At 38.3% G+C, this 10,043-nt stretch overlaps 1 protein-coding gene across 2 annotated transcripts in view; it reads left to right on the top strand.

Moving 5' to 3' along the window:
• The first annotated feature begins 3,238 nt into the window (after nucleotides 1-3,238).
• Nucleotides 3,239-10,043, top strand: part of DLGAP2 (DLG associated protein 2) — a 219,917-nt gene continuing 213,112 nt past the window's right edge. For both annotated transcript variants that reach the window (XM_070732902.1, XM_070732901.1), the window contains exon 1: nucleotides 3,239-3,383. The gene's annotated coding sequence lies outside the window, so the exon portion shown is untranslated. The remainder of the gene's footprint in view (nucleotides 3,384-10,043) is intronic.

Genomic DNA, 10,043 nt, shown 5'->3' with positions numbered 1-10,043 from the left:
TTAAAATCATTCATTTCCATTCACGCGGCAAAACATACTACACTAGGGGGTAAAGTCTAATGGCCCCAAGCCTGGCGGCATAAATAGGTCTTTAAGCTTTTATGGAAGGCAAGGAGGATGGGGGCAGTGAAAATCTCTGGGGGGAGTTGATTCCAGAGGGCTAGGGCTTCCACAGAGAAGGCTCTTCCCCTAGGTCCCACCAAATGACATTGTCTGTGGGACCTAGCCGGTTGCTGGGACTCATATGACAGAAGGTGGTCCCGGATTATTCTTTCCCTTTCACTAACCTGCCAGTGTCTAATAGCATCCCAGTGCAATCTCTTTGATGTTAGGAGCATCTTGAAATGGCCATGCATGCTTTCCCAGGCTAGGCATCCTTGGGCAGCTGGATTGCTCTGGTTTTGACATGTCTGCTTTCTGTCAATGCCAATACCTTCCACTTTTGCCTCCTTACTCCCTCCTACACTTCTTCCCCATTTGCCTGTGACCCTTCCCCTGATTTATGGCAGGATGGCAGCAGCTTAGCAGAGTGTAGCAAGGATAGCAGAGCTGACAGTCAGTTTGGTATAGTAGAGATGGCAGTGAGAGAGAAACAGGAATACAATTAGTTGTAGTCCTGGCTTAGATATGAGGTTAGCTAGATGACATTGGGTAGCCACTCTCTCCATCTTAGCCTTAGGAAGAAATCAATGGCAAGCCACTTTTGAAAAATATTGCCAAGAAAACTTGTCAAATATTCAAGGCTGACTCAAAGGCACAAATATAAATTGTCACTAATAATAGTAACTAAACATTTAATTTTAAAAATATGGATGTCTTGGCTGGAACAAAAGAAAGCAAGATTTTAGTAATTTATAAGGAAGATGTTTCCAAGAATAGTTATGCATTGAAGCAAATTATCAAGGAAAGCAGTGAGATCCCTATCATTAGAACTTTAAAAATACAGTAGGTTAAACTGAGAAGAGAACAGATGTAATTGTGTTTAAATAAAAGCCCATTAGCAAACTGCTTGAAAGATAGCAATCATAAGTTATTTAGTGGAACATTCTTTTAATATTTGTTATTTTATATTTTGTTTATTTTGTCAATTTATTTAACTGTTCATTATCCAAATGCTAGTCTTTAAATGCAATATTTAGACTTATAACTCACATTTAGAAAGATTATCAGATATAGATTAAATAAAAGCAAAAAATTATACTTACCAGATTATAAACAAGAACAGTATGCAAAGAAAATCTATTTATTTAGCTCACTGGGACCTTACCTCTGATTTCAAAGGCTTAAACATATATAACAACAAATTTAATGACAGTACAGAAGTTTTACACTCAAATGTGGGTCTGGCCTATTTGTTTGCCCTTATTAAACCTAAAGTTATTTGTTTTTGCTTTTAATAATTAGGTCATATTTCCTTTTACATAATAATGTTATTGAAGATTATAATTAAAAATATAAGGACTAATATCTCTTCAATAAACAAATCTTTGAACCTTTGTCATTCAATCTTGGTCAGCAAAGTCTGTTGCATGTTACCAGAGATAGCAACATATCTGTTTTAGTCTTGAGTGACTAAACCATCTTAACATTCCCTCTCTTTACTTTTAACAATCTGATCTTTAATCCAATCAAATAAAGTCCTGGAACTTGATTTCTTTTTTCTTTCTCACAAAATTATTCACAATATTATCTCTTTTGTAAGTATAAAAAAATTATCCAGATCCCTGTTTTGATATGGTAAAACAACATTGGATTTTATTTATATATCTATTGTAGCATCTCTTTCTACGTCATTTCTATAACCAGTCATTTTTATATCCACTTTCAAATCAGAATCAGTCTCATCTGGTAAAGCTTCCATATCATTTTCTAAACACAATCACAAGCAAAGGCAATGGGGAAACCAGCAAGAAAGGACTCAGTTCATTTGGGAAAGTCTTCCCCAGCCCTCATTGCACACACCATGCCCTTCTTTCCCCCTTTATTCACAATCATCCCATGACCTCCTTCACTGGCCAGTGGCCACCCTGCACTCAATCACACACAGACATGCACCCCAAATCCTCTTTCCCTGGCCTCCCTGGGCTCGCAAATGATCAGTGATCAGAAACACATATTAACCTTGTTCATTTGTTTCTGCCAATTTGCATAACTGGGGTGGGGGAGACCAGGCTTGATTTCCATGAGATGGTAATCAAAGTACAGCTAGCTCCTCTTGTTCTTTCCTTGCCCATTATAAAGGTGACACCCTTCTTTTAATATTTGTCTGTAGCTGAACATGACAAATTCAACGTAACTTCACTGATAATATGGCAGAGCTGCTTTGTATAGACTTATCATATTCTTTTATTTATATTTACTGAACTTGAAAAAGAAATGAAATTGCTCCAGAATTGCTAAAGGGAATGGTAACTAAAATAACGTAGTTAATTGCTTAGCATGTAAAAACACTTCCGATCTCCTATCTGTAGCAAATGGCTTTAAGGAGCATGAAGTGGAATTGTGATGAATAGGAGTGGTTTTACTGCTGATTAGAATTTGGTGTCGGAATTGTCTGGATAGCAAGAAATGCTGTGGCTGCTTCTCCAGGAAGTTTATTTTAATGAATAATGCAGAAGCATTTCTGTAAGCCATGTTTTCAAAGCTTGTTTCCACATTCTAGAAGGAGTTGTTCTCCGTTTTGGGTGGAGCTAGAATCCAGGAATGGGTTGACCTCATCCATTCAGCCTGCAGTACTGAGTCTATTAAAGTTGATAAGCTCCACTTCTGTTGCCAGGACTACCAGTGACAACTCAGTCCTCAGACTGGACAAATGTGCTTCCTTTTCTCCTATTCCTTTTGCTAGCTAGTGGATTATTACAGCTTTACTTCTGATTTTGATTAGCTCCAGCTGACTCATTTTCTATCTTGATTCACTGAATCATGGAGCGAAGTCCAGATCTTCCTTCCATGAGTTGTTTCCAGCTGACTCAATACCATCTAGAGTCACTGGGTGGAATGCGGCACAGAGTTTCAGCTCAAGCCGCTACAGCCATTGCCCCTGACTATTCTGTGGCATTTTGACTGTGATGGATCTGGATAGCAAAAACTGCTGTGGCCGCATCTTCAGGAAGTTTATTTTAATGAATAATGCAGAAGCCTTTCTGTAAGCAACATTTTCAAAGCTTGTTTCCAATATTCTGGAAGGAGTTATTTTGCTTAATGCTGAAAAATCCCTTCTTTATGATTTCAGAACAGTTTTTACTGCATGTCACTTCCCATACTTTTCGACAGTTCTATTCATGTGAGAAATTGATATTGGAGTTGGAAAGTTTATGCATCAGTGCTGCTACAATTGATACTTTTCAACTCACCACTCTATTGAGTAACCCAGCTTATGTAAGGTACGTTGCTATAGAAATATGAAGAACTATGAATTAGATATTACAAGAGAGATTAACAAGTTAGGGGGAGGAAGTTGTCTTCAGGCTCAAGATTATTCCAAAATTGCATTTTCTTTATATATTTTTTGTCTAATGTTTCAGAAAGTAATATAAAAATGACATTTTTTTTTAATGAGGAAAAACTGAAACAGCTATTTGAAATGACTATTTAAGAAAACGTTATGTGAAATGAGGTAAACAAGTTTTGGGATTCATCCAAAAGCATGAGCAGGACAGGAATGGACTTCAAGGCAACCTTAGTCAGATGGACAAGAGAAATAAATCTCCTCTCTTAAAAATTATGTCAAACCTACTTTAAGGCTTATAGGTAGTCCTTGGCATACAACCATTTGTTCAGCAACCATTCAAAGTTACAAACATGCTAAAAATGAACTTATAACCCATGCTTTATATTATATCCTACCCAGGTCATGTGAACAAAATTGGAGCATTTAGCAATTCATCCATACTTATTACTCCAATTCCCCTCAACTGCCTATACTATACCCCAGGCTCAGCCCTTTGGCCACCCTGAACTCCAAGACCCATGCTATCCTGCATCCCATCACCCCAGCTTATCTTTGACATTTTCTCCCTCCTGCTTCCTCCTGCTACTGCCAAGACAAGGGCTGCCAAGGTAAAGGCCGTCTGTCTGCTGGACTGGACTTTGGCTGTGGGAACAGCAATAGAAAGAACAAAAAAAAAAGGTGAAATCTGTCGCTGAGAGGCAATATGCCAAAATGCCCCTTGGCAAAAAGATGCTAGAGCAATCCTTCTCTTCTTTCTTCCTCTTCCTCCATTTTCCTTCTCCTCCTCCATCCTCTTTCTCTTCCTCTTTCCTCTTCTATCGTTCTCCCTCCATCATCCTCTTCCTCCATCCCTCTTGTCCTCCTCCTTTCTCCTCCATCCTCTTCCTCCTCCCATCTTTCCTCCATGAGCTCAATATGGGCCTTCAGTTTTATTTCTGAAACAACTACCCTGTTCTGAGTGTTTGAGCCAAAGTTGAGGTAGACTTTAATCGTATTTCCATGTTCTCGATGGACACTCCGACCACAATGCCATTCTGCATTCATATTTCAAAAAATGAATTGTAACGGGGCTGGCCAATATTGAGCCTGATGTTTTCTTAATTGAAAAACCGTTCATAAAATGCAAAGCATTTGTTTAATAATAAATAGATTGCTTCTTTTCTGGTTCTCAAGGGAGGCGGCCAGAATCCCCAAAGCAAACACTTGCTTTATAATCTCCCAGCCGAGATTTCCCTTTGTGGTTAACTGTAGTAATTGTGTATATTGAAGTCTAGCTAGGAACTGCACCAAGCTGTACTTATCTTTATTTAAGGGGTAAAAGAACATTATTTCCATGGCTTTCCCCTCATGGCATCAAGTGACATCCTTTTTAGGTGTGTGAAAGGAAAAAGAGGAAATAGCCTGCTTGGTGTGTTCAATTTGCTTCACACACTCTGCTGAGTAATCTACTCAGGAATTCATTGGAGAATTTCAGTGATGGTGGATGATGGTGTTCGGAAACTTCAGATCGTGCAGAATGCAGCTGCGAGAGCAATCATGGGCTTTCCCAAATATGCCCATGTTACACCAACACTCCGCAGTCTGCATTGGTTGCTGATCAGTTTCCGGTCACAATTCAAAGTGTTGGTTATGACCTATAAAGCCCTCCATGGCACCGGACCAGATTATCTCAGGGACCGCCTTCTGCTGCACGAATCCCAGCGACCATTTAGGTCCCACAGAGTGGGTCTTCTCCGGGTCCCGTCAACTAAACAATGCCGCTTGGCGGGACCCAGGGGAAGAGCCTTCGCTGTGGCGGCCCCAGCCCTCTGGAACCAACTCCCCCCAGAGATTAGAATTGCCCCCACCCTCCTTGCCTTTCATAAGCTACTTAAAACCCACCTCTGCCGCCAGGCATGGGGAAATTGAGATGCTCTTTCCCCCTAGGCCTTTACAATTTTATGCATGGTATGTCTGTATGTATGTTTGGTTTTTTATATTAATGGGTTTTTAATCATTTTTAGTATTGGATTATTACTGTACACTGTCTTATTATTGCTGTTAGCCGCCCCGAGTCTCCGTAGAGAGGCGGCATACAAATCCAATTAATAATAATAATAATAATAATAATAATAATAATAATAATAATAATTTTACACACAGACACACTCATATTCCAACAAGTTAGATATAGTATCAAGAGACAAATGCATGCAGGTGTTCACTTTAACTATGCATGCTTTAAAACCCTGCTGTTCTGTTCGGGTCGTATGTGACCCGAAGCCAATTTTGAGTCCCTGTAAAAATTTTTCCCTGCATATCTGAAACTTGAAATTTCATGACTGCTCATCATTTCAGGGGTTCTCTCTATGAGAATTTGTTTTGGGGGGGATGGGGGGCTTAGTTTTTGCTGGGCAAAAAAAGTTACAAATCTTCTATTCCCGGGTCACTCTGACCCGGACCGAAAACTCTTCATTTGCAGTGCTTATGTTTGGTCTTTTTGAAAGCTTTTTTCACTTGGAAAGTAGTCTGAACATTTCTGCACACAATGATATGAAAATTGAAATGAAAAAAGTAATTCTTATTGGTTTATTTTGCTGATATAATGCACGCCCCCCCCCCCGTTTTTGTGAAAGTTTTTTCAATTTATGAATAGTTTTGTTTGCAAAATGCATTCTATTTTACTGGAGTTGGTGTGGGATTGGTAGCTTGAACATTTCTGAATATAAGAAAAATATAAAGGAACTGAAAAAAATGATTCTTACTGGTTTTTTAACATCAGAAATAAGGCCTCCCCCCCCTCAGCTGCTTGCAACCATTTTCACTTTTTATTTTTTTATGCTCCAAATCCGAAATATTCTTTAAAATCTTAGGCATTCATTTACTCAATTTAACAATGCTGATCATCAAAAAATATTTTTGGGGTGGTGGCTAATTGTTTTCTGGGCAAAAAAAATCATCACTTCGAGTCTGTTTCTGTTCGTATGTGACCGGACCAAAAATAATTTTTTTAGGTACTTGAATTTGATCTTTTTGAAAACTTTTTCAACTGGAAAACTAGTTTGAACATTTATGAACATAATGATATGAAAATTGAACTGGAAAAATTTAGACTTATATTTTTATTTTGATCAAGAAGCCCCTCCCCCCATCCTTTCTGAATTTCGTGTCAATTTCTATTTTTTAAGGCTACAAATCCCTAAGGAATTTCCCCCCAAAAGATTTGATATACTAAATTGAACATTTCTTAATATAAGAAAAATATAAATGAACTGGAAAAAATGGTTCTTATTGGTTTATTTTTGCCACAAAAGGGCCACCGCCCCCCTCGGCCTTGCTGTGTGCCATTATTGTCACTTTTTATACATATTTGGCTAGAAATATTTGGAATATCCTTTTGAAAATCAACCACATTGTAGCCAGATAACTAATTTATGAAAGAAATCAATTTTACTAAAAAAAAGTATGTAAGTTTGAAATTAACAGCATAATTTTTATATAAATTGAAATAATTGAGGCATACTTTATGTGCAAAATAAACCAATATGCATCAATTTTTCCAGTTCAATTTTCATATCATTATGTTCAGAAATGTTCAAGCTACCAATCCCACACCAACTTTAGTAAAATAGAATGCATTTTGCAGGCATAATTATCAATAAACCTAAAAAGAATTCACAAAAACGGGGGGAGGCATATTTATGTGCAAAATAAACCAATAAGGATTAATTTCTTCAGTTCAATTTTCATATCATTGTGTGCAGAAATGTTCAGACTACTTTCCAAGTGAAAAAAGTATTCAAATTGACCAAACCTAAGCACTGCAAATGAAGAGTTTTCGGTCCGGGTCAGGGTGACCCGCGAACAGAAGATTTTTAACTTTTTTTAAACAGAACAGCAGGGTTAAAAATAAACTGATGCTACTTTATCTTGACACTCATTTTTATTACCCATTATCTTAAGTCCTTAAGTGCTTCAACTGCATTGTTGTTTATTCTCTCTCTGGCTTAATTGTCTGATTTTCAATTTTTTAAAAAATCCGCTCATTCTGATCATTTGAAGGCCACTGCTGTACACTTGACTTAAACATAGAACTTTATATAAAATGAACAAATGAATTATATTAATTGGGCTTTTGTCAAATATATGACCCACGCAAGCGCAGAATTATGCGTAGAAGAGACCAAGTAAGAACATATTACAGGAAATAAGGGAGGCCACCTGTGTTTGGGTGGGGCTCCAGTAATTAGGGCTGCTGCTATAAATAGCAGCATGTGGATTTGGCAGTTGTGGAAGAATATCTGATTGGAGTTCGTCAGGAATCTTCTGTTGCTGGACTTTGTTGTTTTTCACAGCTTTGAAACCAAAGCAGAGCAACATGTGTGTGTGTCTCACTTCGTTGGAAGAAGAAGGGATGTGAAGTTTCTTCACAGCTGCTAGCTAAGTACTTAATGACTGCTTAAGGGAAACTGTACAGACTACCCGGTTGTTTTGGGAAGAGTGCTCTTTGCAATACAAAAAGAGTGCTTTGTTTATTTTGAATTTTGTGATAAAGAACATTGTTTTGAATTTTCAAACGTGTGTGTGTCTGAAATTTGTACCCTTGAATTTTCAGGAGCCTCCTATCAGAGAGCCTGGCGAAACACCAGATAACCTTCAGATGTATAATATCTGTTTTGATAGGTACCTGTTTACAAAACTAGGATTTTTTTAGCTTTTTCAATCTTCAAAGAGAGATTTCACAGCCCGATCATGACTTGACATACCCATTTAACAAGGGACTATTCTATAAATGAGAGATAATTTTCTAGTACTCACAGAAAACTATTTTAGAAAGAGGAAGAGTCCAGTAATTCACATTTCTACTCTTTCCAAACTCTAAAGCTTGCAGGCATAATAACTCATGTGGCCTTACAATTCTTTCATTATATTCATGCCATAGTTTCCATTAGTTCCTGATACAATAATAAGTAGCTTGTCTACCCAGTAGAAACTTTTAGTCATGCAGCCAGTCCTTTCATGGTTTGTTTTTATCAACCTTTTACATGTTTGAGTAAAGAGTTCACTCTTACATATTACAGTGGTACCTCATTTTATGAACACCTCTTCTAACAAACTTTTTGAGATACAAACTCGGTGTTTAAGATTTTTTTGCCTCTTCTTCCAAACTATTTTCACCTTATGAAGCAGCCACCGCTGGGATGCCCTGTCTCCCGACTTCCGTTGCCAGCTAAAGCGCCTGTTCTTGTGCTGCTGGGATTCCCTTGAGGCTCCCCTCACTGAGAAACCCCACCTCAGAACTTCTGTTGCCAGGGTTTGTGTGAAGGAAGCAAGGCGAACAGAGTGCTTGGAGAGGCACTGAAAGGGTGTGGTTGAAGAAAGAAAAGGGAGGGGCGGTTTGGAGAGACAGCGAAAGAGTTTGTGTAAAGGAAGCAAGGTGAACTGAGTGCTTGGAGAGGCACTGAAGGGGTGTGGTTGAAGAAAGAAAAGGGCGGGGCGGCTTGGAGAGACAGCGAAAGAGTTTGTGTAAAGGAAGCAAGGCGAACAGAGTGCTTGGAGAGGCACTGAAAGGGTGTGTTTGAAGGAAGAAAAGAGAGGAGTGGCTTGGAGAGACAGCGAAAGAGTTTGTGTAAAGGAAGCAAGGTGAACTGAGTGCTTGGAGAAGCAATGAAAGAGTGTGCCTTTCTTCCGTCCCATGCGCCCTTTCGCTGCCTTTCCAAGCACCCCGCTAGCCTTGCTTCCTCCACCCACCCCCTTTTGTTGCTCCTCCCCACCCTCTGTTCACCTCCCTTCTAAAGTTTATGATTTTCCTAATGGATTTGCAGGCATTATTCGCTTTTACATTGATTACTATGGGAAACATTATTTCATCTTATGAACTTTTCTACTTACGAGCCTCATCACGGAACGAATTAAGTTTGTAAGACCAGGTACCACAGTACTAGGAAATGATTTTTTTTTCCCTCCAACAGCATTTACTTGAAATATCTATGCAACAAAACATAAATAAAGAGAAAGCCTAAGGTAATAGTTATTTTTCAATTAGCTTGCCAGAATTTCCAGGTGCAAGAATAAGACAACTTCTTTTCTTAAATGGCACCATATTTTATATCTGTATATTGTAGACTATAATTTTATAACATGAAATTTAACGATAGCATATCTTAAGAATGGGGACAACAGGCAATACTGTTAACCTTTTAGTGGCAGCCTCATCAATCAACATCAAAGTCCTACCGAACTCCAGATAGCATTTGTAAGACATTATCTCTGGGAGACTGTTCTGAACTGCACACACCAAATATGCGTTTCAGTGCGAAGTTATCGTAGGCGCCCACAATCACCTCAGTGAGATGGTTGTCCTGTAAATTTAATAAATAATAAATTGCAGTAAAGTAAAGTAAGAAGAGTATTAGATCACTGTTGCACGGTTTTCTCCTTCAGAGTTTGCAAATAAATTGGTTAGCTATTCAAGTACTTCTCATTGTGAGTAGTAGAAAACACCATTTATGTATATGACTGACTTTTCCAGGATTTGCCCTTTTGCTTGCTAAAAAACTCCTGTTCACTTGTTGTTTAGAACATTTATACTCTGACCTTCAAAAAAGCCTTT

The sequence above is a fragment of the Erythrolamprus reginae genome, chromosome 1 (assembly GCF_031021105.1).
Source record: "Erythrolamprus reginae isolate rEryReg1 chromosome 1, rEryReg1.hap1, whole genome shotgun sequence".
NCBI classification, from domain to species: domain Eukaryota; kingdom Metazoa; phylum Chordata; class Lepidosauria; order Squamata; family Dipsadidae; genus Erythrolamprus; species Erythrolamprus reginae.
Note: the sequence above shows the minus strand (reverse complement) of the source record. Positions and strands in the feature narration are given on the sequence as shown.